We start from the raw sequence: 26,636 nt of genomic DNA, 5'->3' as shown, positions 1-26,636 counted from the left end.
AATCACCCATATGGAGTCCAATCTGTTGGACGCTGCCGGTAACCCCACCATGAAGTCTATAGCTATATTCTCCCATTTCCACTATGGAATATGTAGTGGGTTAAGCATTCCAGCCGGCTTCTAATGTTCCAGCTTCACCCTCTGACACACTTCGCAGGCTGACACAAACTGTGCCACTTCTCTTTTCATAGCTGGCCACCAATAAACTCTCTTCAGATCTTGATACATCTTGGTGGCTCCAGGGTGAACACTGTATCTGGCATTATGAGCCTCTCTCATAATGTCTCCCTTTAGCCCTACGTCATCTGGTACACACAATCTATTTCCATAGCGGAGGATCCCCTTGCTGTCAAATCTGAACTCTTCGTTCTTGCCTGACTGAACAGTCCTGGCAATCTTCACTAACTCTGGGTCCTCGTGCTGTTTCTGAGCCACCTGCTCCAGAAACACAGGTGTCACTCTCATCTGGGCTATCAAAGCACCTGTACCAGACAACTCCAACTGCAAACCTTCATTCATGAGCTCGAAGAACTGCCTCACCACTGGTCTTCTCTCTGCTGAAACATGGGACAAACTGCCAAGTGATTTTCGGCTTAAGGAGTCTGCCACAATATTCGCCTTACCCGGATGGTACTGAATCTTGCAATCATTGTCACTAAGCAGTTCTACCCATCTCCTTTGCCTCAGATTTAACTCTCTCTGACTCAAGATGTACTGCAAGCTTTTATGATCTGTGAAGATCTCACATTTAACCCCATAAAGGTAATGCCTCCACATCTTGAGTGCAAAGATCACCGCTGCCATTTCAAAGTCATGCGTAGGGTAATTCAACTCGTGCTTCTTCAACTGCCTAGAATCATAAGCAATCACCCTTTCATTCTGCATCAGCACACAACCCAGTCCCACACGGGACGCATCACAATACACTGTGAAGTCTTCATTGCTAATTGGCAGAGCTAACACTGGTGCCGACGTCAACCTCTTCTTTAACTCTTCGAAGCTCTCTTCACACTGGTCGGTCCACATAAACCTCTGGTTCTTCTTAGTCAGTCTGGTCATGGGAGCTGCAATCTTAGAGAAGTCCTGAACGAACCTTCTGTAGTAACCTGCCAAACCCAAGAAGCTTTTGATCTCAGTCACTGTAATGGGTCTAGGCCAGTTAGCTACGGCTTCCACCTTCTTGGGGTCTACCTCTATTCCATTTTCTGACACCACATGCCCCAAGAATGAAATGCTCCTCAGCCAGAACTCACACTTGGAGAACTTGGCATACAAGCCATGTTCTCTCAAGGTCTGCAAGACTAACCTCAGATGATGGGCATGCTCCTCTGCATTCCTAGAGTACACTAAGATATCATCAATGAAGACAATAACAAAGTGATCCAGGTACTAGCTAAACACTCTGTTCATGAGATCCATAAATGCTGCAGGGGCATTGGTTAACCCGAACGGCATCACAAGGAACTCATAGTGCCCATATCTAGTTCTGAATGCTGTCTTCGGCACATCCTCTTCTCTTATCCTCAACTGATGGTACCCGAATATCAGATCTATCTTGGAGAAACAAGTTGCTCCTGCTAGCTGGTCGAATAGATCGTCGATCCTTGGCAACGGGTACTTATTCTTGGTAGTGACCTTGTTCAACTGCCTGTAGTCGATACAAAGTCTAAGGGATCCATCTTTCTTTTTCACAAACAGCACTGGAGCACCCCAAGGTGAGGTACTCGGTCGGATGAAGCCCTTATCTACCAGCTCTTGCAACTGCTCTTTAAGCTCCTTCAATTCTGCTGGTGCCATCCTGTAGGGAGGGATAAAGATCGGTCTGGTTCCAGGCATCAATTCAATTTCAAACTCTATCTCCCTAGTAGGTGGTAAACCTGGCAGCTCGTCTGGGAAGACATCTAAGAACTCTCTGACCACGGGCATTGAGGCGGGCTCTCTGACATGACTATCCAGCTCTCTCACATGAGCTAGAAAACCCTGGCAACCCCTCCTGAGTAGCCTACGAGCCTGTAGGGCTGATATCAAACCTCTAGGTGTACCCTTCCTGTCTCCTCTGAAGACAACCTCTGACCCATCCTGACATCTGAACCTGACTACCTTGTCTCTGCAATCCAAGGTAGCACCATGGGTAGATAGCCAATCCATCCCTAGAATGACGTCAAAATCTGTCAAATATAGAACAACAAGGTCAGCTGAAAGGCATCTTCCCTCAACAAAAACTGGACTACACTGGCATACTGACTCTGCCACTGACGGGTCACACTTGGGTCCACTGACCCATAGGGGACACTCTAATCCAGAGACCATCAAACCCAACCTCTCGACAGCCCTCGGAGCAATGAAAGAATGAGATGCACCAGGGTCCATTAAGGCATAAACATCTGAATAACCAATGATGAGATTACCTGACACCACGGTGTTTGATGCATTTGCCTCCATTCTCCGAGCCATATCCACTATGGCATGGAAACTCTCCCTCTCTGCTGACTGAATCAAGGAGGAATACCTGGAATGAAGCTTTATGATAAACCTCCTTGAATTCTTCTGATCTGTGTCAAGATTCTGCCCAGCAAACGGTAACAGCTCCAAGAACCTATCTGTGTACTCATCCACACTCATCTCCTCTGTCTGCCTCAACTGCTCAAATTCGATCATTTTCAACTCCCTTGAACTGTCAGGGAAAGCCCATCCTGCAAACTCATTGGCAAACTCTTCCCATGATAGGCTATCCAACTTCGGGTTCACATAGTTTTTAAACCACTCTCGGGCCTTCTTGCATTTCAGTGTGAACCCAGCCATCTGAATGGCTCTACAGTCATCAGCTCCTATCTCATCTGTAATCATCTTGACCCTCCCAAGGTACTCAAACGGGTCATCACCTGTTTCATACTGGGGAGCACCCAGCTTCATTTAATCGGTCATCTTGACCTTGCTCCCTCCAGATGAGCTAGCTTAGGCATTTGGGTTTCTGGGACAGTAGGTTCTGTTGGTGGTGGATGAGGTGCAGCATCCCCTGGGGTAGGGTTTGTTGTACCTGGGTAGAAAGATGAGGGTGGGTACATAGGATACTGTGGGTATGGTGGGTAGAAAGGTGGGTATGGCATGTGAGAAGGGTAAGGGTTAAAGCTGGGGTAATCCGATGTACCTCTCATCGAATACTCGGGATTCTGTGAAAAGGGTGGGTACTGGGGTGGCTGAACAAATCCTGAGGCCTGAGTGCCTCCTTGAGACTCTCCCATACCCTCTTCCGACATACTCACTCCAAGACTGCCATCCCTCCTCTAATCCACATCCATATCGTTCCCCACATCATCTGACATTCCACCTTGCACTGTTCCTCTTCTGCTCACATCAAAAGACCTTCTAGGGTCCCTTGATGCTCTCTCCCTACTAGACCTGCAGGACATTGCCCTAGGCAATGCAGGAGGACAGGCATCCGTGCCCTCGTCCTGGGGTGGTACTCCAGTCAATCGTGTAGATCGACGAGTTCCTCTCATCTTGCTTACTGAAAAACAGCGCACATCACGTAAAACATTAGCATCAAATGGTTCATGTGGAAACACATGAACCCGCATCACAAACATCACATACATAGCATATCATCAATGCACATGCATAAAATCATGGCATTTCACATTATCATTCAAGACAGGACTCTACATCCTATCCTAATGGACATGATTTTCCTATTGTGCTTGACCTTTTAGAACATCTATGAGCCCGACACTCTAGGTCCGACCATATGAACCTAAGACTCTGATACCAATCTGTAACGACCTGAAAATCGGACCGCTACCGGCGCCAGGATCCAAATCGGCATAAGGCCGCCGGGATCCGTAGCAAGCCTAACATACAACCTGTACATCTGTTTAATCCCATACATGATCATACCTATACATAAAACTGTAAACTTTTTCCTTCCTTTACCAAGCTTAACCTGTGCATCCACATAACCATAAACATAAACCACACACTAGAGCCCTCATCAAATGCTCCAATGGGTAACATAACATACATTAAGCTTGGTTAAACATGAACATCATAAAAACATTTTATAGATCGTGTATCAAAGGGGATAACCATACACATAGGCTCAAGCACAATTCTAATCCTCAATATCATTATTACATGATTATTCAATACTTTACAATTCATCATATCCACATCTAACTATTACATAACATAACTTTACTCTTCTTGACCTCCTGGCCTATCCCGTACCTGCATACCTGGGGGATTAGGGAAATGGGGTGAGCTACTAGAGCCCAGTGAGCAGAATAATAAAACATTATATTTATAGTTCATGCTTTCATGAAATGCATCACATCACAAACAAATCACATTAAGGATGAATTTGTCACCAATAGCCCTCAACATATCCAATAGTGCCAGAACGTAGAATGGGTCCTGGTCTTTCCCTTACATAACATATCATAACATTCCAATGTGCCAGGGACGTAGAATGGGTCTTCCTGGACTTCCGTACCATATCATCATCATATCATACCATGTCATTTCATACGAGGGCTAATGGATCATTCAATATTCATCCACATCAACAACATAATATGCAATGCAACATATTCGTGAATTCTAATGCAAACAACTTAATATATCTCATGGCATTCATGATGCGTGAATCATGCTAAAACTTTCATTATTTGCTTTAAATCGTAAAGAGTTATTCTACTTACCTCAGGCTAGCTCTGACAAGACACTGAAGCAGCTAACTCACTGCTGGGGTCCTCGGATCCTCGGGTCCGAACCTACACAGGTGGACTTAAATGAGGGACCAAACAAACATGAACATGACTCTAAAATACTCCCCAAAAACCCCATAAAACACCTTAAAACAATCATAGAAATCATGCAAAGGAAGGCTGAACAGGGCACTTTTCGGCGGCAGGTTCGGCGGCCGAAAGTCCCTCCAGAGCTAAAAGTCAGGCACCTTCGGCGGCACTTTCGGCGGCCGAAGGTTCCTTCCAGAGACGAAACTCATGCATGTTCGGCAGCACCTTCGGCGGCCGAAACTCCCTTCTAGAGCCGAAAGTCGACTTTCGGGGCAGGGTTCGGCAGCCAAAAGGCTTGGCTCCACAGGCAGGTTCGGCGGCCGAAAGTCCCTTCGGCTGCCGAACCTGAGTTCTTCCAAAGGGCAGAACTCAGCCTCCTACATGCACAAATACCTCCCAAACCATTCAACTCAAATACAACACTTCCACAACATGCATACATACATACTTAAGCTCCTAGGGGCTTCAAACTATCCTAAACCCCAACTACAACACATCAAACAACCCACAATGCTCATAAACACAACATAAACCCATAAACTCAAAAATGACCTAAACATGCATTTTTACCCCATAAATCTTCATAAAACTCGTTTAAAACATACAAGAAGGATAGGATCTAAGCTTACCTCTTGAAAATCGAGAGGAGAGACGATCCTAGCTTGGAGATGGGGAGAAATCAACTCTTTGGTCTCCAAACTTCAAAACTTGCTCTTTTGCTCAAAAAATCTTCAAATCAAGGTAAAACTTGTTAAAACTCGAAAGATTGGAGGAAAATCAACAAAAACGACCATGGGAGAGCATGGACTCACCATTGGCCGAAAATGGGGAGAAAACTCGCCCGTTTTGGCCATGGAGCCCTCTTATAGGGGCTGGCCAGACCACCTTTCGGCAGCCTAAAGTGCCACCAAAACTCATGCAAGTTCGGCGGCCGAACATGAGGTTTGGCGGCCGAACCTGAGCCACTTTCGGAAGCCTAACTTGCCCCCCTAAACTATCCCACATTCGGCGGCCGAACCTGGAAATGCCTCCTTGGTCTTTTTCATTCAAAACTCAATTTCCTTCTTACTTAAAATCATAAAATACATTAAAACATTTATGAAAACATGATTTTACCCTTCTAGAGGTTTTCGATATCCGAGATTCCACCGGACGGTAGGAATTCCGATACCGGAGTCTAGCCGGGTATTACACTTAGGGCTCTGTTCATTTGGGTTACTCATAAAGGGTAACATTTGGAGACCTAGGGCATTGTTCATTTGGGTTACTCATAAAGGGTAACATTTGGAGATTTAGGGCTTTGTTCATTTGGGTCACTGACAGCGGTTGTCGAAGCCGTAAAAAATAATCCTATTATCAATCAACAAAATAATTTGTAAATAGTGGCAATAGGGTCGAACCACAGGGATTTGACACTAAGAATCTTACTAATAATGACTTTGGCAATTAAATAATAAAAGTAAATAAAGAGGGGGGTTTGTTTGAGATGATGATAGACTAGAATTAAAACTGAGTAAAAGAAAACAATAATTAAAGAGATGAGTAAATCAATGGGAGAAAAGCTCTAGTTAAAGTATGGATCTATTTCAGTTGTTTAGAATTGATCATTGATTTTTTGATACTCCTATTTATTTCAATAAATTAGTTTAAGTTGTGGAAGACACTTCTCACAACCAAATTCCTCCTTAGTTTTAGTTTGACTAGGAAACGTTCGCTAATCAAACACTAGTTAACAAGTTGCCAAGAAACATCCTTGGGGTTTTTTTACTTTTCAACTGTTAACTGCATTAAGACTTAGAGAAATCTAATTCTAACCTTGCCAACCGCGTGGTCAAGTTTAGATTATGCAACCAAGTGTGCTTGTGTTCAAACAATCTAAGCAATTACGGACCTAAATTATTTAAACTAACAATTTATCACTTATGCAATTAAAAGCAACAGGCATTAATTGATTCTAATAACAAAGCAATAATAGCATGAAAATAAAGTTGCATAAATATTGAAAAATAGGAGCTCAACAATGGAGTTTTAGATCTCCCAATTCATCACAAAACTAAAATTTTCCAATCTTTAATTAGAAAAGAAGGAGTTTAGCCACTCATGGTGGACAAAAATACACAAAAAGCAAGAAGAAAAAAATAGAAGAAGAAGTTGTTGTGCTACTGCTGAATTTCTGCAGTATTTCCGATGATGATCTGCTGGTTTTGGTGCTGTCCCTTTTATAGGTGGAGAGTCCTAATTTAATTAGGACTTGGAATCCTTCTTTGAATTGGACTTCATGATGGTCTTTTAATTCCTCCTTGCTTTTGTATTTTATAATAAATAAAATTCCTTTTGTGAAGGATTTTCTTTGGTGTGGCTTTTAGAGTTATCATAGGATTGATCTTGTAGTATTTGAAGTAGGATAGGACTTCAATGCTTTTGAAATTTGAAATTTTCCTTTTTCCCGTACTGTTGTCCTCCTCTGCACTAGTTTGATTTGGGCAGTTGATTTGCCCAAATCGCTTGCCCAGATCATTTCTGCAAGTCAGTCCCAGTTTCTTGCTTCAGCTTCCTGCGAGTGATTTGGCCAAATCACTTCGATCCAATCAATTTTTCAGCTTTTTCTGCACTTTATCTCCAACTTTTTATTTTCTTCCTTTTCTGCAAAAACATCACAAAAACATAAATTAAGCTGAAAAAATGTGTAATTAAACAGTAATAAAGATAGTAAAAATGTGGCTAAATTATGTTTGATCAGTTACTCATAAAGGGTAACATTTGGAGACTTAGACTCTGTTCATTTGGGTTACTCATAAAGGGTAACATTTGGAGACTTAGGGCTCTGTTCATTTGGATTAAAGGGTAACATTTGGAGACTTAGGGCTCTGTTCATTTGGATTATCCATAAAGGGTAACATTTGGATTATCCATAAAGGGTAACATTTGGAGACTTAGGGCTCTATTCATCAGGTATTATTCACGGGAATTATTCATCGGGTACTGTTTATGAGTACTATTCATCAGGTACTGTTCACAAGTCACGAGTACTGTTCATCAAGTACTGTTCACGGATTTGAAATTCTATTCACAGTAAGGTGATTAGTCTTATTAATCATTCTGAATTTGTTAAAGAATTAATGGAGTATTTAAAATTTCTATATTCTGGCAAAGGGAATATTTCTCGTATTTATGATGTGTGTAAGGCGTTTTACTAAGCTGAGAAAATGTGGTCTCCTGTTCTAGTGCTAAACTTGAATGTTGAGTCATGGCAAAAAACCATTTGTGAAGTTTTGTGGGTACGTCAATTATTGGAAAAAGTTAGGTTCACAAATTCGGTGTCTGCTAAGTTGTACAGGACGAGTTGATTATATATGTAACAAGTTGGGCATGATTAACATTTATGCTCCAACTTGAGGGGGAGTGTTATAGATTATAGGAAGTAAATATATTAATAGAGGAAGTAAATATTGATAGATGGGTTAGTTGCTTAATCTTAGGGATTGTATAATCATAGACTTGATTTTCCTTCCTGTTTAGATACCGTCTTTTATATATAAATAGGTTGTAATCTTTATTATGAAATACAACAACAAATATTATCATTTTACAATGAGCAACCTGCTGGGCTTCGTTCTCACAGTTTTCACACCTTGCCTGCAACCTCAAAAACTCCTCGGTATATTTATCCACCCTTCGGTTCCCCTGTACATAGTCATGATACCGGTTATACAAAACCTGAGTGTGATCGCTAGGTAAGAACCGTTATTCAAACATCTACTTCATCAACACCCAGTTTCGTATGGGTTCCAACCTCCTCCGATAGTGTTCGTTTGAATCGAATTCCACCAGGCTGTTGCACCCCCTTTTAACTTATAGGCCACAATTGGAACCTTGCGATCCTTTTCCATGTTCATAACTTCAAAGAAACGTTCAACCTCTGCCAGTCAATCAAGAACAGATTCCACATCTAATGAACCAGAAAAGTTTTGAAGGTCTACCTTGATCTTGTAACCTTCCTGAAAATTTTGTTGGGGAATTGCAGGCACAGGATTGACGACCACAGGATTGGCGGCCCTAGAATTGGTGACTGGCTGGGGGTGTGCAGCGGCGACAGGTTGGTGAATTCCCTGCTGCAGGGTCAGTTGTCCAATCATCTCCCTTAATTCTGCCAAAGATGCCTCAATCGCAGCAAGTCGTGCCTCTTGGTTATCTGCCATTATCGAACTTCGCTCTGATACCAATCTGATAAAAGACTATTTAGACTCCGTCAGGAGTTTTAACCAATATCGTTTGGTTAAGACGAAATAAGAGAAAAGATAGACTAGAAGACTAAAAGTCTTATTGAAATTTCTCAAAAATTGAAAAGTGTCTTTCTAATAGCCGAGGGAGGCTATTTATAATAGAAACAAAACCCTAATATGCAAAATTATAAAAATATCCAAAATATCCAAAAAAAAATAATTAAAATGCAAAAGTTAGGTCCGGTCCAAGTCTGCTGTAAAATCCAAGGCTAGTTGCTCCATGTCATTTTTATTCCCTAACTCAAAATAACATGTTCATATTTCCTAACCCTAAATATTTAAATGGCATAATTATGTATATATTAATCATCCTATTTTTATTGTTAGGTATGTATTTATTGTGATATTAAAATTTGATTGAACAATAATGTCTCTTATCTAAAATGGTTTTTTTTTCTTCTATAAGTTTTTTCTTTCTATTCTTAGTTTTGTTATCCTTTTATCAGTTTAAACCAGCCATAAACAAGAATCTCTAATTTCTTATGCTTTGAACAATTCAAATATTTATACCTCATACACAAGTTGATTCATTTCTTCTATAGATATGTATTGTATAACAAACAGTAAAGAATAATTTTTATATTTTATTTTATTTATAATCTATTTGTCGTCTTCTCTTTTATTTATTTTTTAAAAATTGCTGTTTAATTACCTGTTTTCTTATTTAAATTTCTTCTGATAAAATATTAATATTTTGATTACATCTTATTTTGTTTCAAATAATTATTTAATTATTTTAATAATCATTAAAAAATTTTGAAATAGAACTATGAACTTAACTGTGTTGCTGCAAAATTACTTTGAATTGAAAAACATAGTTATTTTTATTATTTTATAACCTATATACTCATACATTAGTTTTATCTTTAGTTTAACATAACTTGAATTTATGGATCTTAATATTAAGAAAAATAATTATTTCCTTAAATTATTTTTTTATTGAATTTTTCTACCAATAAATTTGTTTTCGCTTTTATGAAAAGCAATGGTTTTACACTCAAGTGTTATGACTGATGCATGTGAGTCGTTGATTTGTTTGAGCTTAATCACGTTTTAGATTAATCAATTGCATATCTCGCAACTGTCAATATCATCCAAATATATCATTTACAGTTTTTCATTAAATTTTCATCTTACTTTCCATCAATAGAACCTCTTCTTCACAAAATTTAAATGTATTATTTTTTATTTATTATTTTTTTAATCATATTTACTATTTCTAAACTTAGAATAAAGATCATTTGAGAAATATGTGTAATAGTCCAGCTAAAACTGACTTCAATAATTTTAGATCGCATTTATTTAAAGAAAATTATTAAACTAAGTTATTTAATAGTTTTGAGCTATATTATCACACTCTCCCACTATATTTTGCAATGTTTTTATTGTTACTATGTGTATCCATAAAATTTTTAAGTCGAGATAAGACTCTTGAATATTCCCCAATATATTTTGCAACGCTTTTATTGTTATTATGTGTATCTATAAAATTGTTAGCCAAGATCAGACCCTCGAATATTATAATTTGTTAATACCTCATATAGCCATTTTCTCATAGAGTTTCACATGATTTTCAGATGCAGTATGGTTTTTATACCAATTATAAAAGTCTATCTGCTGCTGACCTAAATAGCTATTGACACTTTTTCTCATAAACCAAAATAGTTAGTCCATGTTATTTAATAGTTATAAGCTAGGTTTTTATGAATCTCTTTTATATGTTATATTTTATTGATGTGGGATATCACACTCCCATCACTAAATTTTATAATATCTTCATTGCAACTTTAATGACCTATATTCATACAAGTGCTAAACTAAGATTGAACTATTGGATAGTGTGATTCTCTTGAGCCTCAAATAACTCAATCTCATTCCACGAGTAGTCTTTTCCTCACAAGCATACTAGTATTGTATAATTTTTCTAATCTAAAGCGATTGTAATGTCAATCGTCACAATCTGACTAAAAATACCTAATTAATTAACTTTTTGTATTTTATTTTTATTTTTTACTTAGCTAAAATGATTAATCAAAATTATTCGACTGTTATAATTAGGCTATATACGTACCTTTCATAATTCTATTATTTTTTATCGATGTGGAACAAGAGTTTTATCGCCTCCAACATCTCAACACAGGATGTTATATAAATTTAGCTCAAAATTTTTAAACTACTTGAATTAACCAATTTAGCTCAAAACTTAGATGCAGGACTCTCATCCCACATTAACATAAAATAGAATTTGTGAAAGGTATACGCTTAAACAGAATTTGTCTTTAAACAAATCTTTAATTGTATTTGTGTACTTATTCTATTACCGTGACCACATATTTTATTTTATAAAAAATTTTATTTGCAAGTTCTCTCCTTTTCTAGGTGAGAGAAAGGAAGGAAAAAGAGAGGAGAGAAAAAAAAAAAAAGAAAGAAAGAAGGAAAGTAAGTGTCTTCTTTTTCATATTTTTCCTTCTCCTTATTCCTAATAGGTAGAGTAGTAGTGTAGATTTAAAGGGTAAGAAAGGCCGAGATACAAATAAAGAATTTGACAAACAAAAATAACAATTCGAAGAGAGAGGGATGTGGGACCAAAGGGTTAGTGGTGGAGGAGGCGGTGGGTGGTTATGGAAAGGGGAGGTTGAATCGCCATGGTGGATGATATGACAAGTAGAGGTGTGAGCTTCAATTTCTTTCCGGTTTGCATGCTAACCATTACATCATCCTATTTCCATGTGTTTTCTAATTCCAATCTCTTTACACTTCGATACAACCATATGTGAGAAAAGTTTTAGCTATATAGTCCTTAGTCCTTTATTATTTTTTCTGAGAATGAAGATTCTTTGGAGTATTTTAAGGGAGAATTTGATAAAAAAGAATTAATGTAATATAATAAAATCAAATAAAATTTTTATATCTTTTTTTTTTAACCATATTTAGCCCTCCCCATAAATACAGATGGACTAATCCATTATCGAATTTAAAATACTATTTACATAATATTTTTCTATAAGAGCGATTATAGGTTTTAAACCCTAATTTTAAAACAAAAGTCAATTATTTAAAAGAAATCAAAGGTTTGTGGTTGTTGAAATATATTTGTTTGAAAATTTTTGAAGTGATTTAGGCATTTTTATGTTGATTTATACTTCTTTATTTGTCGATTCACATCTCTCAAAATACATATCAGATTATGCATATATAAGCATTATTGTCGTATTGTTCATAAGGATGTTTTGATGGCCATTCAACTTACAAGATACTTTGATGGCCATTCAACCTGTGTAAGTTTTCTGCCGCCATTGTAATGTTTTCTTTAAGGAATTTCTACCATAAATGCTTCATTTTCTTAAATAAAATATAGGAGGTTTACCCGTGAGCGTCGCGATTGATGCATCTAATTCGTTCAGTCACATGAATTTCATAAAGTTATGGTCTCAAATTAATCAATTACATATCTCGTGATTAACACACTCATTATTCTCCTTTTATATCACCCATATTTATCATTAAAAAAAATTACTAATCGATTCCTATAATATAAAAAAATTTATTAGTTAGTCCTTTATTTTTAAAAAGTACTTTTTAAATGATCTTAACATTTTAAAAAGACTACTAATTTATCCCTCCATTAATTTTAGCCATTAAGTAAAGCAAAAAAGTCTAAAGTACTCTCAACTTTGAGGAATTAATTAGTAAATTTTTTTATAAAATCGAAAGACTAATGAATGAGTTTTTTCTAACTATAAGGACTAAATAGTAAAACACTTAGCTGCTAAAACTAACGAAATGATTAATTAGTACTTTTTTCTTTAAATCTCAGAAATATTTTAATATATTTTTTAAAATTAAAAAACTAACTGATGAATTTTTCCGGATTAAATAATAAATTTTTCTTTATCATTTATCATTTTTATTAAATTTTCAGATGTTCCTTCCACTTTAATAATTAAGGACCTTTTTTCAGAAAATTTAAATGTGTTACCTTTAGTTTCTTTATTATTTTGGGCATATTTACTACTTGCAAATTTAGATTTTAATTTTTTAGTTATTTTTAGAATAATAAATAAACATTACTTGAGGAACATTCGTCATTGTAATAATAAAAAGTTTAATTGCATTAAGCATATATTGAATACAATATTGCATGATGTATGTTTAAGTAAACATATTTAAAGGTAATGTAAATAAATTAAATGTATTTAGTTCATTATAGTAATAAAAACTTTTTTATTTAGTTCATTATAGTAATAAAAACTTTTTGTTCCAGAAATCGATAAAACTGCAAAAAGGTTGAGAAAAACAATCAAATTGCAAAAACAAGCCAATTTGGGAGCCTCTCGACCATCTGCCCGATCCCCTCTGCCAACCGAAAACACCACGTCTTCAACACCAATCGAGCCTTCAATTGACACCAATCGAAGAGACACAATGGCCTCAGCTGTTGATGAACAACGCCTTTGCATCACATACTCAGTGTCCAATGCACCCTTAGAATTGCGAGCATGTATGATTCACATATTACTAGAATTCTAAGTTTTGGAGAATAAAGATCCTCATCGTCATCTGAAAGAGTTTTATGTGGTTTGTTAAAGTATGAGACCACAGGGTATAACTGACGAGCAAATAAGGATAATAGTTTTTCCTTTTATTTTGATTAAATCTGTTAAGGATTGGCTCTGCTATTTGCATCCAGGTTTAATCTCCACTTGGGTGCAAATTAGAGACTTATTCTTAAAAGGTTTTTTCCAGCAATCAAAGTATCATCTATAAGAAAAGAAATAAGTGGAATCAAACAAAGAAAAAATGAAACTCTACATGAATATTAGGAATGTTATAAGAAATTAATTGCAAGTTGTCAAAAACATGGAATCACTCTAAAACAGCTTAACCCTCACTTTTACGAAGGACTTTTGCCATTAGAACGAAGAATAATAGATGCTATTAGTAGAGGAGCCATTGCAGAAATGCAACCTGAAGAAGGTAAAACTTCAGTCTCCAAATTAGCTGCCAACTCTAGACAGTATGGCCGAGATGAGAACATTCCTAGAAATGCAAATAAGGTAAGTATTGTATTTTTAGATTCTAAAATTTCACAATTTACCATTGCAATCCAAGGGTTGGCTGCAGGAAATAATATAGAAACTTGCGGTATTTGTAAACAAGTCGACCATCCAAAAGATATGTGTTCTGCCCTTTAGGAAGATGTGCAACAGGTTTATAACATTGGAGGATTCAATAGACAACAAAAAAAGTATGACTCGTTTTCAAGCACTCACAATCCGAAGTGGAGAAATCATCTAAACCTTAGCTATGGGAATAGACAACAGAACTTTTCAGCCAAGAACAAACTATCAAGCTGCAAAATCAAGTATATCTCTAAAAAACCCCATTCAATTCCTTGCTAATAGCACGCTTGTTTTTCAACAGGAAACGAAATCGAGTATATATAATTTGGAGAATCAAATGAGCCAACTTGCTACATCAGTGAGCACGCTGGAATTTCAAGAAAAACTGTCCTTCCAAACCGTGTTAAATTTGAAACAGAACGCAAATGCAATTACGCTGCAAAATAAAGTGAATAAAAATTATAAATTTAAATAATTTTTACACTTTTATATTAACACAACTTCACTTTAAAAAACCTTTAACTTATAAAATAAAAAATGAAAAAATTGAAAAATAAATTTAGTTTTTAAAAGAATAATAAAATTTAACCAAGCTGAAAACAAGCTGAGCCCGCTATTATGCAATATTAATATATTACTTTATATTTTACATAATACTTATCCATTCATTTTTTTTGCCAAAAAAAAAACCTTATTACTATCCATTTTTTTTTAAATCTTGCCTTCAACTGCATATCATAATTTAAGTATATGGATAACTTTTTATAAAATGGAATTTAAATAAAATATAGCGATTTCTAAATAAATAAATATTTTTATTTAAAAATAATTAAAATAATTTTAAATTTAAATGTTATTTATAAAATAAATATAAATTATTTAATGTACATGCAACACATGTGCTTTGAAACTATACCTAAGAAAGCACTACTGATTAAGAGAAAAGGCTAAATCTCTTCAATTTTGTAATTTAATAAAAAATTTATTTTTCATAAAATTAATAAAATTATTTACAATTTGATTCAATAGTCTAAAATTAAAATAAAAATGTCTATATTAGATTGAAAAAGAGAAAAAATGTGAGATTATATTAGGAGTGAGCCTTAAAATTCCAACCTAGTCCTACCAATATTGTAATTCTGAAACACTAAAAAAAAAATTTTTTTAAATGTGTTACATAATTATCTATAATTTATGTTTTTATGTAATTATATATATGCAATTTATCTTTTAATTTAGCTTATTAGTTATATATATCAATTGAACACAATTATTATTAATTGATTAAAATTATCAAAGTTTAAATAATTAAATTATGTATTTATTAAAAATTACAATTTTCGATTAAGCTTAAAAATAAAATTGACATTTGTTTTCTTATTTTATGACAATAATTTTTGAATTTATTAAGAGGTTATTATAGTGATTTCTTACTTAGATCATGTTTATATAATTTTAAACATAAATATATAGTATTTTATAATTTTTATGTAAATTTTAAAATAAATTTATGAAATAGAAAAAATTTTATGCGGATCTTGTAACGACCCGAAAATCGGACCGTTACCGGCGCTAGGATCCAGGTCGGCTTAAGGCCGCCGGAACCCGTAGCAAGCCTGACATACAACCTGTAAACCTGTATAATCCCATACATGATCAAGAAAGTACATAAAAATTTGAACTTTTCTTTTCTTTTACCAAGCTCAACCTGTGCATGCACATAAACATATACATAAACATAAACATAAACCCCACACTGGAGCTCTCATCAAAAGCTCCAATGGGGCATCTCATCATACACAAACTTGGTGGAACAAAAACATTTTAAACATAGATCATGCTTACAAGAGGGATTATCATGCAACTCGGTCAAGCACAACTTCTAAACCTCAATCTCATAATCAATATTTACATAACATAACTATTCATAACTTTACATCATTATACAATTTGTCATGTCCACATTCTAACTATTACAACTCAAGACTTCATTCACCTTGACTTCTCTGTCTAGCCTGTACCTGCAACCCTGGGGGATTGGAGAAAAGGGGTGAGCTACTAGAGCCCAGTGAGCAGAATAATAAAACATTTAAATCATATGCTATAATGGAATGCAACACGTCACAGACAAATCACATCACGGAGGGTATTGTCACCAAGAGTCCTCTATATTCCAAAGTGCCGGGACGTAGAATGGGTCAACCGGTCTTTCTCTTAACATAACGTAACATTACATAACATTCCAATGTGCCAGGGACGTAGAATGGGTACAACCTGGACTTTCTCTTACATAGTGCTAGAGACGTAGAATGTGTACAACCTGGACTTCCATACCATACCTTATCATATCACATCGCATCATATCGAGGACTAAGGATCATCCAATAACCATCCACATCATCATCAAATTATACAATGCAACATATTCGTGAATTCTAATGCAAGCAACCTAGAATATCACATAGCATTCGTGATGCATGAACATGCTCAAATCTATATTGATTTGCTTTAAAACATAAGTGTTTATTCTACTCACCTCAACTAGCTCTAACAAAGACTGAAGCAGCTGACTCACTGCTGGGGTCCTCGGTTCCTCGGGTCCGAACCTACACAGGTGGACTCAAATGAGGGACCAAACAACTAGAACATAACTCTAAAAACATCCCCCAAAAACCCTCTAAAACACCTCAAAACATCCATGCAAAAACATGCAAAGGAAGGCTGAACAGGGCACTTTCGGCGGCAGGTTCGGCGGCCGAAAGTCCCTCCAGAGCCGAAAGCCAGACAGGTTCGGCGGCACCTTCGGCGGCCGAAAGTGCCCTCCAGAGACGAAAGTCTCTTTTCGGGGGCAGGCTTCGGCAGCCGAAAGGCTGGCCTCCCAGGCAGGTTCGGCGGCCGAAAGTCCTTCGGCTGCCGAACCTGGTTTCTGCCAAAGGGCAGAAACTTGGCTCCTCATGCACCTTTGCCTCCCAAAACCAACAAAACATGCATTTTTCCTAATCTACAACATACATACTCAAGCATACAAGTTCCTAGGGGCTTCAAACTATCTTAAACCCCATCTACAACACATCAAACATCCACATTGTCCAAAAACATAACATAAACTCATAAACCTAACCATAAGCTAAACATGCATTCTACCCCATAGATCTACTTAAAACTTACTTAAAACATGCCATAAGCTCAAGATCGGCCCTTACCTCTTGAAGATCGAGAGGAAGACGACCCTAGCTCGGAGATGGGAGAGATTGAGTTCCTTGAACCTCAAAGCTCCAAAACTTGCTTGATACTCGAAAATCTTCAAAACAAAGTTGCAAACTCATAAAAATCATGAAGAATGGAAGGAAGAAACTCAAGATCGGTGAGGGACGGCGGAGAGCTCACCTTGGCCGAAAATGGGGAGAAAAACTCGTCCATTTTCGGCTAAGGAACCCCTTTATAGGTGGCTGGCCAGGCCACATTCGGGAGCCGAACGTGCCTCCGCAACGCATGCAAGTTCGGCGTCCGAACCTGGACTTCCCTCACTTATGCTTTCGGGGGCCTAAGGCACACCCGAAGCGCATGCATGTTCGGCGGCCGAACTTGAGGTTCGGCGGCCGAACCTGGGTCTTCCTCCAAGATTATATTCATGCAAAAAAACTCATTTCCTTTTTACTTAAAATCATGAAATACATTAAAACATTTTATAAAAACATGTTTCTACCCTACTAGAGGCTTCCGACATCCGAGATTCCACCGGACGGTAGGAATTCCGATACCGGAGTCTAGCCGGGTATTACATTCTCCCCCCCTTAAGAACATTCGTCCCCGAATGTTCCTCAACTAGCACATGCAAAGCAATCAATATAACATACATACATAGCACATAAACACATAGAGATCTAACCTTAAAAGAGATGAGGGTACTGCTGGAGCATAGACTCCCGTGTCTCCCAGGTGCATTCTTCCATATTGTGGTGGTTCCAAAGGACTTTCACCATCGGGATTTCCTTGTTCCTTAGCTTTCTAATATGGGTGTCTATGATCCGTACTGGCTGTTCAACATAGGTGAGATCCTCTTGGACCTCCACATCAGGCTCACTAAGAACCTTGCCCGGATCTGACACAAACTTCCTCAACATTGAAACATGGAAAACCGGATGGATTCTTTCCATTGAAGCAAGTAAATCCAGCTTGTACGACACATTCCCAATCTTTTGCAAGATTTCAAAGGGTCCGATGTATCGTGGGGCTAGTTTACCTTTCTTCCCAAAGCGAACCACTCTTTTCATAGGAGACACCTTGAGCAATACTAGATCTCCCTCCTGAAACTCTACTTGCCTTCTGCGGATGTCTGCATAACTCTTTTGTCTGCTTGCAGCAGTCTTGATCCTTTCTCTGATTATGGGTACTATCCTGCTGGTAATCTCTACTAGCTCAGGCCCTGCCAAGGCCTTTTCTCCAACTTCTTCCCAACAAACAGGTGATCTGCACTTCCTCCCATACAAAGCTTCATATGGAGCCATCCCGATGCTAGCATGATGGCTGTTATTGTAGGCAAATTCCACCAAAGGTAGATGCTGCCTCCAAGAACCGCCAAAGTCCAACACACACATTCTGAGCATATCCTCTATGGTCTGGATGGTCCTTTCTGATTGTCCGTCCGTCTGTGGATGGAAAGCAGTGCTAAAATCCAACCTGGTACCTATGGCATTCTGCAGACTCCGCCAAAATTTGGAGGTGAACTGGGGCCCTCTATCGGACACTATAGAAATAGGAACCCCATGCAGTCTGACGATCTCATCAACATACACCTGCGCCAACTTGTCCACAGAATAGCCACTCCTGACAGGGATGAAGTGAGCAGATTTGGTGAGTCTGTCCACAATTACCCATATGGAGTCCAGTCTATTGGACGCTGCCGGTAACCCCACTATGAAGTCCATAGCTATGTTCTCCCATTTCCACTCTGGAATAGGTAGCGGGTTAAGCATTCCAGCCAGCTTCTGATGTTCCAGCTTCACCCTCTGACACACTTCGCAGGCTGACACAAACTGTGCCACTTCACTCTTCATAGCTGGCCACCAATAAACTTTCTTCAGATCTTGATACATCTTGGTGGCTCTGGGGTGAACGTTGTATCTTGCATTATGAGCCTCTCTCATAATGTCTCCCTTTAGCCCTATGTCATCTGGTACACATAATCGACTCCCATAGCGGAGGATCCCCTTGTTGTCGAATCTGAACTCACTATCCTTGCCTGACTGAACAGTCCTGGCAATCTTCACTAACTCTAGGTCCTCATGCTGTTTCTGAGCCACCTGCTCCAGAAACACGGGTGCCACTCTCATCTGGGCTACCAAAGCACCTGTACCAGACAACTCCAACTGTAGACCCTCATTCATGAGCTCGAAGAACTCCCTCACTACTGGCCTCCTCTCAGCCGATATGTGGGACAAACTGCCGAGTGATTTCCGGCTTAAGGCGTCTGCCACAACATTCGCCTTACCCGGATGGTATTGAATCTTGCAATCATAGTCACTTAGCAGCTCCACCCATCTTCTCTGTCTCAAGTTCAAATCTCTTTGACTCAGGATGTACTGCAGGCTCTTATGATCTGTAAAGATCTCACATTTAACCCCATAGAGGTAGTGCCTCCACATCTTGAGTGCAAAGATTACTACTGCCATCTCCAGGTCATGTGTGGGGTAATTCAACTCATGCTTCTTCAGCTGTCTAGAAGCAAAAGCAATCACTCTTTCATTCTGCATTAACACACAACCCAATCCCACTCGGGATGCATCACAGAAAACTGTGAAATTCTCATTGCAAGCTGGCAAAGCTAACACTGGTGCTGACGTTAACCTCTTCTTAAGCTCCTCAAAACTCTCTTCGCATTGGTCGGTCCACACAAACTTCTGATTCTTCCTGGTCAATCTGGTCAGAGGAGCTGCAATCTTTGAGAAGTCCTGAACGAACCTCCTGTAGTAACCCACCAAACCCAAGAAACTCCTGATTTCTGTCGCTGAAGTGGGTCTAGGCCAGTTAGCCACAGTTTTTGTCTTCTTGGGGTCCACCTCTATTCCATTTTCTGACACTACATGCCCCAAGAATGAAATGCTCCTCAGCCAGAACTCACACTTGGAGAACTTGGCATACAAGCCATGCTCCCTCAAGGTCTGTAGAACCAACCTCAGATGATGGGCATGCTCCTCTGCATTCCTGGAATACACCAAGATATCATCTATGAAGACAATAACGAAGTGATCCAGGTACTGGCTAAACACTCTGTTCATGAGATCCATGAATGCTGTAGGGGCGTTGGTTAACCCGAACGGCATTACAAGGAACTCAAAATGCCCATATCTGGTCCTGAAAGCCGTCTTTGGCACATCCTCATCTCTGATCCTCAGCTTATGGTACCCGGACCTCAGATCTATTTTGGAGAAACAACCCGCTCCGGCTAGCTGGTCGAATAGATCATCGATCCTTGGCAAAGGGTACTTGTTCTTGGTAGTGACTTTGTTCAACTGCCTGTAGTCGATACAAAGTCTAAGGGATCCATCCTTCTTTCTCACAAACAGCACTGGAGCACCCCAAGGTGAGGTACTCGGTCGGATGAAACCCTTGTCTACCAGCTCTTGCAACTGCTCTTTCAATTCCTTCAATTCGGCTGGAGCCATCCTGTAGGGAGGGATAGAGATCGGTCGGGTTCCAGGCATCAATTCTATCTCGAACTCTATCTCCCTAGCAGGTGGTAAACCTGGCAGCTCGTCTGGGAACACATCTAAGAACTCTCTGACCACTGGCACCGAGGCGGGCTCTCTAACCTGACTGCTAAGCTCTCTCACATGAGCCAAATACCCCTGACATCCCTTCCTAAGCAACCTACGAGCCTGAAGAGCTAATATCATACCTCTAGGTGTACCCCTCCTGTCTCCCCTGAAGACAACCTCTGACCCATCCTGACCTCTGAACCTGACTACCTTGTTCCTGCAGTCCAAGGTAGCACCATGGGTAGATAACCAGTCCATCCCCAGAATGACGTCAAAATCTGTCAAGTCTAAAACCACCAGGTCAACGGACAAGCATCTTCCCTCAACAAACACTGGGCTGCACTGGCAGACTGACTCTACCACTGATGGATCACACTTGGGTCCACTGACCCAGAGAGGGCACTCTAACCCAGAGACCATTAGACCCAACCTCTCTACGGCGTCCATCAAGGCATACACATCTGAACAACCAATGACTAAGTTACCTGCCACCACGGTGTTAGATGCATCTGCCTCCTGCTGAGTCATCGTGAAGATCCGTGCTGGAGCTGATGGACCTTCACCTCTGAAACCCGCTGAAGAAGAGGCTGACCCTCTCCCTCTACCTCTGCCACTAGCCTGAGTCGTGGCTGGAGCTGCTGGCTGCGCTACACTACCTGAAGCTGTCTACTGGGACTGTGCCCCAAAAGCTGCCCTAGGACACTCCCGTGCCATGTGCCCCTCTTGCCCGCATCTGAAGCAGGCTGTCGTCCTAACCAGACAAACTCCCTTGTGCGGCTTTCCACACTTCTTGCATACTGCATTATCCGCACCAGAGCTTGAGCCACTCCCTAGTCCCAGACTGGACTTGATCTTGTTCCAGAACTTGTTCTTCTTCGGCTTCCTAGTGGTGTTACTCCACCGTTTGCTACCTGAAGCTGCTGCACTCAGAGAAGAAGAAGAGCCTGGGATCTTAGAACCAGAGGGCTGTACCACTGACTGTTTAACTGTCCCCTGAATGATGGCACTAGCCTCCATTTTCCGGGCCATATCTACTATGGCATGGAAACTCTCCCTATCTGCTGACTGGATCAAGGAGGAATACCTGGAATGGAGTTTCATGATATACCTCCTTGACTTCTTCTGGTCTGAATCAAGATTTTGCCCTGCAAATGGCAACAGCTCCAAGAATCTGTCTGTGAACTCATCCACACTCATATCATCAGTCTGCCTCAACTGTTCAAACTCTATCATCTTCAGCTCCCTTGAACTATCGGGGAAAGCCCATCCTGCAAACTCGTTTGCAAACTCTTCCCAAGACATGCTGTCCACCCTCGGGTTCACATAATTCTTAAACCACTCTCATGCCTTCTTGCACTTAAGCGTGAACCCAGCCATCTGAATGGCTCTACTATCGTCAGCCCCAATCTCATCTGTGATCACCTTGAACCTCTCAAGATACACAAACGGGTCATCCCCCTTTTCATACTGAGGAGCACCCAGCTTCATGTAGTCGGTCATCTTGACCTTGCTCCCACAAGCTGAGCTAGGCTTAGGTACTGGGATTTCTGGAACTGTGGGTTCTGCTGGTGGAGGAGGAGGAGCAGCATCCCCTGGGGTAGGGTTTACTGGATTTGGATAGTAAGGTGGAGGTGGGTACATGGGATACCGTGGGTATGGTGGGTAGTAAGATGGGTATGGCATGTGAGATGGATAAGGATTAAAGCTGGGGTAATCTGATGTACCTCCCATCGAATACCCGGGGTTTTGAGAAAAGGGTGGGTAGTGAGGTGGCTGAACGAGGCCTGGGTGCCTCCTTGGGACTCTCCCATTTCCTCTTCCGACATGCTCACTCCTAAACTGCCATCCCTCCTCTGGTCCACGTCCATCTCATCCCCCATATCCTCTGACATTCCCCTCTGAACTGTTCCCCTCACTGATCTGCTCCTTCCCAGATCCAAAGACCTTCTAGGGTCTCTAACTGCTCTTTCTCTGCTGGACCTACTAGACATTGCCCTAGGCAATGCTGGAGGACGGGCGCTCGTGCCCTCATCCTCAGGTGGTACTCCAGTCAATCGTGCAGATCGATGAGTTCCTCTCATCCTGTTTTCTGAAAAACAGTACACATCACAAAAACATTAGCATCAAATGGTTCATGTGGAAACACATGAACCCGCATCACAAACATATCATTCATATCATAGCATTAATGTACATGTATATAATCATGGCATTTCACATCATCATAGAAGACAGGACTCCACATCCTATCCTAGTGGACATGACCTTTCCTATTGTGCTTGACCTTCTATAACATCTATGAGCCCGACATTCTAGGTCCGACCATATGAACCTAGAGCTCTGATACCATTCTGTAACGATCCGAAAATCGGACCCGTAGCAAGCCTGACATATAACCTGTAAACCTGTATAATCCTATACATGATCAAGAAAGTACATAAAAATTTGAACTTTTCTTTTCTTTTACCAAGCTCAACCTGTGCATGCACATAAACATATACATAAACATAAACATAAACCCCACACTGGAGCTCTCATCAAAAGCTCCAATGGGGCATCTCATCATACACAAACTTGGTGGAACAAAAACATTTTAAACATAGATCATGCTTACAAGAGGGATTATCATGCAACTCGGTCAAGCACAACTTCTAAACCTCAATCTCATAATCAATATTTACATAACATAACTATTCATAACTTTACATCATTATACAATTTGTCATGTCCACATTCTAACTATTACAACTCAAGACTTCATTCACCTTGACTTCTCTGTCTAGCCTGTACCTGCAACCCTGGGGGATTGGGGAAAAGGGGTGAGCTACTAGAGCCCAGTGAGCAGAATAATAAAACATTTCAATCATATGCTATAATGGAATGCAACACGTCACAGACAAATCACATCATGGAGGGTATTGTCACCAAGAGTCCTCTACATTCCAAAGTGCCGGGACGTAGAATGGGTCAACCGGTCTTTCTCTTAACATTACATAACATTACATAACATTCCAATGTGCCAGGGACGTAGAATGGGTACAACCTGGACTTCCGTACCATACCGTATCATATCACATCGCATCATATCGAGGACTAAGGATCATCCAATAACCATCCACATCATCATCAAATTATGCAATGCAACATATTCGTGAATTCTAATGCAAGCAACCTAGAATATCACATAGCATTCGTGATGCATGAACATGCTCAAATCTATATTGATTTGCTTTAAAACATAAGTGTTTATTCTACTCACCTCAACTAGCTCTAACAAAGACTGAAGCAGCTGACTCACTGCTGGGGTCCTCGGTTCCTCGGGTCCGAACCTACACAGGTGGACTCAAATGAGGGACCAAACAACTAGAACATAACTCTAAAAACATCCCCCAAAAATCCTCTAAAACACCTCAAAACATCCATGCAAAAACATGCAAAGGAAGGCTAAACAGGGCACTTTCGGCGGCAGGTTCGGCGGCCGAAAGTCCCTCCAGAGCCGAAAGCCAGACAGGTTCGGCGGCACCTTCGGCGGCCGAAAGTGCCCTCCAGAGACGAAAGTCTCTTTTCGGGGGCAGGCTTCGGCAGCCGAAAGGCTGGCCTCCCAGGCAGGTTCGGCGGCCGAAAGTCCTTCGGCTGCCGAACCTGGTTTCTGCCAAAGGGCAGAAACTTGGCTCCTCATGCACCTTTGCCTCCCAAAACCAACCAAACATGCATTTTTCCTAATCTACAACATACATACTCAAGCATACAAGTTCCTAGGGGCTTCAAACTATCTTAAACCCCATCTACAACACATCAAACATCCACATTGTCCAAAAACATAACATAAACCCATAAACCTAACCATAAGCTAAACATGCATTCTACCCCATAGATCTACTTAAAACTTACTTAAAACATGCCTTAAGCTCAAGATCGGCCCTTACCTCTTGAAGATAGAGAGGAAGACGACCCTAGCTCCGAGATGGGAGAGATTGAGTTCCTTGAACCTCAAAGTTCCAAAACTTGCTTGATACTCGAAAATCTTCAAAACAAAGTTGCAAACTCATAAAAATCATGAAGAATGGAAGGAAGAAACTCAAGATCGGTGAGGGACGGCGGAGAGCTCACCTTGGCCGAAAATGGGGAGAAAAACTCGCCCGTTTTCAGCTAAGGGACCCTTTATAGGTGGCTGGCCAGGCCACATTCGGGAGCTGAACGTGCCTCCGCAACGCATGCAAGTTCGGCGGCCGAACATGAGGTTCGGCGACCGAACCTGGACTTCCCTCACTTATGCTTTCGGGGGCCTAAGGCACACCCGAAGCGCATGCATATTCGGTGGCCGAACTTGAGGTTCGGCGGCCGAACCTGGGTCTTCCTCCAAGATTATATTCATGCAAAAAAACTCATTTCCTTTTTACTTAAAATCATGAAATACATTAAAACATTTTATGAAAACATGTTTTTACCCTACTAGAGGCTTCCGACATCCGAGATTCCACCGGACGGTAGGAATTCCGATACCGGAGTCTAGCCGGGTATTACAGATCTGGTTTATTATAGACTTAAAAAATATCAAGTGGATTTCATCTATTTTTTTATACTAGGACTCACTCATTTATATCTTAAAAATCTCTTGATCTGTGATAGACTGGTTTAGAAAAGTATTTTCCTGTAAAATAACATATATAAATTCGATTTATAGAAAAATTTTCAGCATATTTATACATGCTAATATAACTAATTCAAAGTTAAAAAGGACAAAACAATTCCTCCCAAACTGTAATGAAAGTTAAATGGACAAAACAATTCCTTCCAAGCTGCTATGATATTTTAAAGCTTAAACTCCAATAATGAAACATGTGCAAATCGCTATTTTAAACTATTTTGTACGCTATTTTATATCACCGTAAAAAATAAAAAATATAACTATATCTTTATCAATAATCGATCGATAATTTAATTATCGATATTTTAAACAATTGATATATCACTGCCTCTGCTTCCATCCGCATATATAGAGCAGCAGTCTATTTACTTTTTTATAATGAATAAGTGTAATATTATTAAATATAAAATATATTATTTATTAAAATATATTAATTATTATATGTCTATTAAAAATTAAATTACTCTAATAATAATTTTAAAATATTGTTAAATTATTATTTTATTAATATTAAGATAATAATTTAAATATAGTATAAAAATATATTATATATAATATTTAGTAAGAATTATATTATTTTATAGATATTTTTAATTTTATATTAAATTTTTTATTTAAAAGATGTATACTTCAAAATTTTAAAAAAAAAAGTTGCATTGAAAATGCAAATAAAAAAAATTCACAGCCATTTTATCACTTATCAAGAAGGGATCAAAATTGTTGGTGATATAAAATTTTGATATATCACTAAAAGTTACATTTTTTTCTAGTGAAATAAATGTAAATTAATTTATAAAAAAAAATTGGTGCAATATATATATATATATTCTCTAGCCTAATTTAGTTTATTAGTTAAATGTATATTCTTGTCTTTGCTTCCTGCTTCCCTATTAAAAAAATTTGAAAATTAATTTAAATCTAACCCTATAGTAATTTCTTTTCATATATTTATTTTAAGGGTGAAGGTGTATTATATAATATATATTGATATCTCTTTCCGGAGCTAGATTCGGCCTATTTATTTCTAAGAC

The sequence above is a fragment of the Manihot esculenta genome, chromosome 13, assembly GCF_001659605.2.
Source record: "Manihot esculenta cultivar AM560-2 chromosome 13, M.esculenta_v8, whole genome shotgun sequence".
Taxonomy (NCBI): Eukaryota; Viridiplantae; Streptophyta; class Magnoliopsida; order Malpighiales; family Euphorbiaceae; genus Manihot; species Manihot esculenta.
The sequence above is the reverse complement of the archived record's forward strand: the minus strand, read 5'-3'. Positions refer to the sequence as shown.